The 5,000-nt window shown below is 49.5% G+C and overlaps 7 non-coding genes across 7 annotated transcripts; 5 read left to right on the top strand and 2 right to left on the bottom strand.

The window, feature by feature from the left end:
- Window positions 1-133: 133 nt before the first annotated feature.
- Window positions 134-252, bottom strand: LOC131454200 (5S ribosomal RNA). The gene has a single exon (XR_009238873.1). It is a non-coding gene; the product is annotated as a 5S ribosomal RNA (ribosomal RNA).
- Window positions 253-654: 402 nt separating this feature from the next.
- LOC131454248 (U1 spliceosomal RNA) lies at window positions 655-818 on the top strand. Its single transcript, XR_009238919.1, has one exon. It is a non-coding gene; the product is annotated as a U1 spliceosomal RNA (small nuclear RNA).
- Window positions 819-1,444: 626 nt separating this feature from the next.
- Window positions 1,445-1,559, top strand: LOC131454096 (U5 spliceosomal RNA). Its single transcript, XR_009238775.1, has one exon. It is a non-coding gene; the product is annotated as a U5 spliceosomal RNA (small nuclear RNA).
- A 1,004-nt stretch (window positions 1,560-2,563) lies between these two features.
- LOC131454500 (U2 spliceosomal RNA) lies at window positions 2,564-2,756 on the top strand. The gene has a single exon (XR_009239161.1). It is a non-coding gene; the product is annotated as a U2 spliceosomal RNA (small nuclear RNA).
- A 129-nt stretch (window positions 2,757-2,885) lies between these two features.
- LOC131454214 (5S ribosomal RNA) lies at window positions 2,886-3,004 on the bottom strand. The gene has a single exon (XR_009238886.1). It is a non-coding gene; the product is annotated as a 5S ribosomal RNA (ribosomal RNA).
- A 402-nt stretch (window positions 3,005-3,406) lies between these two features.
- Window positions 3,407-3,570, top strand: LOC131454438 (U1 spliceosomal RNA). The gene has a single exon (XR_009239103.1). It is a non-coding gene; the product is annotated as a U1 spliceosomal RNA (small nuclear RNA).
- A 645-nt stretch (window positions 3,571-4,215) lies between these two features.
- On the top strand, window positions 4,216-4,330 carry LOC131454098 (U5 spliceosomal RNA). Its single transcript, XR_009238777.1, has one exon. It is a non-coding gene; the product is annotated as a U5 spliceosomal RNA (small nuclear RNA).
- The last annotated feature ends 670 nt before the right edge of the window (window positions 4,331-5,000 follow it).

The raw sequence follows: 5,000 nt of genomic DNA on the forward strand, positions 1-5,000 counted from the left end.
AACCAAAGCAAGGCTGAAACTGGAAGGACATTAACGTGTGCCCGTGCGTCAACGTAATTGCAAGCCCACGTTTCTTGTAAGGAAGCAGCAGTGTCAAAGCGTGCTGCAGTGTAAAAGTGTGCTGCAGTGTAAAAGCTTACAGCACCTGGTATTCCCAGGCAGTCTCCCATCCAAGTACTAACCAGGCCCTACCCTGCTTAGCTTCCGAGATCAGACGAGATCGGGCGTGCTCAGGGTGGTGTGGCCGTAAGCCGACGGGCAGGTGACACAGACTCCTTTTATAGACCAGGCAAGGCCCCCTGCTCGTGGAGGGGCTCAAAAGTCAGCCTTCCGAACACACTGCACTTGAGCCTTTATCGCCACTACCTGCTACACTCTATTCCAGTATTTGGAAGCTACACCGAGATGGGTAAGCTGCTGTTGGTGCCGTCAGGTCCAGTTGTTGCTGAATCTATAGGAAATGACAGCCAGGTATGCCAGTGAAAAGGTCGAGTGTTTCCTCTCCAATGTGTGCTGGAGGTTGAAGTTGAACACAGCACAGCATTAACGAGCACCTGAGTCAAGGCATTGGACTCTGGGACTATCCATTTCCTGCACCATCGGCCAAAGAGCTGTGTCTGGGAACCGCCACCCAGTGCTGGGCAAGTGCACCTCATACTTACCTGGCAGGGGAGACACCATGATCAAGAAGGTGGTTCACCCAGGGCGAGGCTCAGCCATTGCACTCTGGTTGTGCTGACCCCTGCAAATTCCCCAAACGTGGGAATCTTGACTGCATAATTTTTGCTGGTGGGGTACTGCGTCCGCGCTCTCCCCTGATGACGTAGTTGTAAGCAAAGGTCAGCCGCCCAAAGTTCCGCCTTGTGTGCCCATCTCCAGGCTTCTCACGTGCTCGCAGAGCGACATCCCCTGTCTTTCCAAGTTGCTGGGAATGGGATGGTTGTGGGTGTTGTCTTTTAGCTCTAAGGAAATGTCATGCTCCCTTTACCGGCTCTTTGTAGGAGAACTGGATTGTTGGAGATGGATCCATGGCCATCATGCCAAGGGTTAATACTTTGGCGCTTGTTCCATCCACTCCTGTACATTGACCTGATATTGAAGCGATGCCAGGAGCAGCTCACCATTTCAGAAGCCCGGAGGAGCTGGGAAACGGCCCGGCAGTTTGTACTGCTCGGTGTGACACAGAGCTGCTTTGCTCATGCACTCACATCTACCACTAAACCTTGGAGGTGTGCCACAGCCTCAGCGATTGATAGAAAACTGCAGCACACAACCAACAGTAAGAATGCGCTTCCAAACATGCAGTCAAATGTGGGCGGTTGATTGGCCGGCAAACCAAAAACGTTGAAGAAAGGCTGTCCCAAGGTGGTCGGCCGGGCCGACCGAGACTGTGGTGACTCCGGCGGATAGACTCCTTGGCTGCTCTCAAGGAGAGGGGCTATGTCGACTCTGGTTTTTCTTCAAAATGCACAAGTCTTTCGCCTTTTACTAAAGACTTCCGTGGAGAGGAACGTCCGAGAGTTTAAGTTAGTGATGGTGAGATGAAGCCTCATGAGGCATTGAACCACTTGAGCCAATTGGTTCGAGAAAGGGTTCATTTCTCGAAGCTTCATGTGCACACGAAACCACCTACTGGCCAAGTGTATAATCACAGGCAGCTGTATCTGAACCACATAATGTGTGATGAATTGAATTGTTGTGTCTGTTAGAAATGACTATGAATTACAAAAAATGTGTGACCAAATAATTTCTGTTTAATACATTGTTTGAATGTATTGTGTGTGTATATCTTCCCAAAATGGTAATATCATAATATGGCAGGTTGTGCAATGTTTTTTCTGAAAATGGCATCGGCGTAATCAGGCAGAGGACAATGAAAGTGCTTGTGGAACTAGGAAAAGGGCACAGATTATGCTTGTGTAACTTGGACAATGATGAGCCTCGCTGGCTCCATCCTATATCACCTATCCTACTCTCCTCACTCTCCTAAATCTCTCTCTCTCCCTCTCTCCCTAAACTCTCCAAACTATCTCCAAACTATATAAACGCTATCCAAACTGTAGTATCCAAACTCTCCAAACTATCCAAACTCTCAACTGACCGCAACTCTCCTTCAAAAACATTTTTGAATGGAGCCTGAGGGGTCTATATAGCTGTAAAACCTCGCGCAAAATCTGAACCACTTCACGAAGCAATCACGTGGTACAGCCGGGCAGCGAGGCTTCGGACGTCATCATTTTTGGCTCCTCCCCTAAATGAAGCAAGCCTCGATACGCGCATCGCGGAAACGCCCCCTCCCCTACTCGGCACACGCTTCGAAGCCTCGAAACGGAACGTCACATCACTAGTTTAAGTTATTTTTGGTGGGCTTTGCTGTATGGCTGCGCCCTTTGAGTGTGTCAAATGTCAAGCAGCTGTCCGTCACGGCTCAGAGGTGCACTTAGATCACCTGGGGGCGGAGGTGATCGGCAGCAGCCTTTGTTATGCGCACTTCAGAAACATGGCACCACAACAAGTAACTTGTGCACCAAGATCTTGAGTTGGCCCCAGACACTGGCGGGCCATCGCTTCTCGGCCTTTTGGCTAAGATCAAGTGTAGTATCTGTTCTTATCAGTTTAATATCTGATATGTCCTCTATATGGGGATTAAATATTAAATGCATTTTTGAGCATTGGGCGGTGAAACCTGGGGCTTGCTCTCTTCACTCCTTGCATTGACCTGGTATTGCAGTGCCACCAGGAACGGTGCACCGTTCTTTTTTTCTGTGAAAACCAAAGCAAGGCTGAAACTGGAAGGACATTAACGTGTGCCTGTGCGTCAACGTGATTGCAAGCCCACGTTTCTTGTAAGGAAGCAGCAGTGTCAAAGCGTGCTGCAGTGTAAAAGCTTACAGCACCTGGTATTCCCAGGCAGTCTCCCATCCAAGTACTAACCAGGCCTGACCCTGCTTAGCTTCCGAGATCAGACGAGATCGGGCGTGCTCAGGGTGGTGTGGCCGTAAGCCGACGAGCAGGTGACACAGACTCCTTTTATAGACCAGGCAAGGCCCCCTGCTCGTGGAGGGGCTCAAAAGTCAGCCTTCCGAACACACTGCACTTGAGCCTTTATCGCCACTACCTGCTACACTCTATTCCAGTATTTGGAAGCTACACCGAGATGGGTAAGCTGCTGTTGGTGCCGTCAGGTCCAGTTGTTGCTGAATCTATAGGAAATGACAGCCAGGTATGCCAGTGAAAAGGTCGAGTGTTTCCTCTCCAATGTGTGCTGGAGGTTGAAGTTGAACACAGCACAGCATTAACGAGCACCTGAGTCAAGGCATTGCGCTCTGGGACTATCCATTTCCTGCACCATCGGCCAAAGAGCTGTGTCTGGGAACAGCCACCCAGTGCTGGGCAAGTACACCTCATACTTACCTGGCAGGGGAGACACCATGATCAAGAAGGTGGTTCACCCAGAGCGAGGCTCAGCCATTGCACTCTGGTTGTGCTGACCCCTGCAAATTCCCCAAACGTGGGAATCTTGACTGCATAATTTTTGCTGGTGGGGTACTGCGTCCGCGCTCTCCCCCGATGACGTAGTTGTAAGCAAAGGTCAGCCGCCCAAAGTTCCGCCTTGTGTGCCCATCTCCAGGCTTCTCACGTGCTCGCAGAGCGACATCCCCAGTCTTTCCAAGTTGCTGGGAACGGGATGGTTGTGGGTGTTGTCTTTTAGCTCTAAGGAAATGTCATGCTCCCTTTCCCGGCTCTTTGTAGGAGAACTGGATTGTTGGAGATGGATCCATGGCCATCATGCCAAGGGTTAATACTTTGGCGCTTGTTCCGTCCACTCCTGTACATTGACCTGATATTGAAGCGATGCCAGGAGCAGCTCACCATTTCAGAAGCCCGGAGGAGCTGGGAAACGGCCCGGCAGTTTGTACTGCTCGGTGTGACACAGAGCTACTCTGCTCATGCACTCACATCTACCACTAAACCTTGGAGGTGTGCCCGGGAGCGAGGAATGTGCCACAGCCTCAGCGATTGATAGAAAACTGCAGCACACAACCAACAGTAAGAATGCGCTTCCAAACATGCAGTCAAATGTGGGCGGTTGATTGGCCGGCAAACCAAAAACGTTGAAGAAAGGCTGTCCCAAGGTGGCCGGCCGGGCCGACCGAGACTGTGGTGACTCCGGCGGATAGACTCGTTGGCTGCTCTCAAGGAGAGGGGCTATGTCGACTCTGGTTTTTCTTCAAAATGCACAAGTCTTTCGCCTTTTACTAAAGACTTCCGTGGAGAGGAACGTCCGAGAGTTTAAGTTAGTGATGGTGAGATGAAGCCTCATGAGGCATTGAACCACTTGAGCCAATTGGTTCGAGAAAGGGTTCATTTCTCGAAGCTTCATGTGCACACGAAACCACCTACTGGCCAAGTGTATAATCACAGGCAGCTGTATCTGAACCACATAATGTGTGATGAATTGAATTGTTGTGTCTGTTAGAAATGACTATGAATTACAAAAAATGTGTGACCAAATAATTTCTGTTTAATACATTGTTTGAATGTATTGTGTGTGTATATCTTCCCAAAATGGTAATATCATAATATGGCAGGTTGTGCAATGTTTTTTCTGAAAATGGCATCGGCGTAATCAGGCAGAGGACAATGAAAGTGCTTGTGGAACTAGGAAAAGGGCACAGATTATGCTTGTGTAACTTGGACAATGATGAGCCTCGCTGGCTCCATCCTATATCACCTATCCTACTCTCCTCACTCTCCTAAATCTCTCTCTCTCCCTCTCTCCCTAAACTCTCCAAACTATCTCCAAACTATATAAACGCAATCCAAACTGTAGTATCCAAACTCTCCAAACTATCCAAACTCTCAACTGACCGCAACTCTCCTTCAAAAACATTTTGAATGGAGCCTGAGGGGTCTATATAGCTGTAAAACCTCGCGCAAAATCTGAACCACTTCACGAAGCAATCACGTGGTACAGCCGGGCAGCGAGGCTTCGGACG

This window comes from Solea solea, unplaced genomic scaffold, assembly GCF_958295425.1.
Source record: "Solea solea unplaced genomic scaffold, fSolSol10.1 scaffold_37, whole genome shotgun sequence".
NCBI lineage: Eukaryota > Metazoa > Chordata > Actinopteri > Pleuronectiformes > Soleidae > Solea > Solea solea.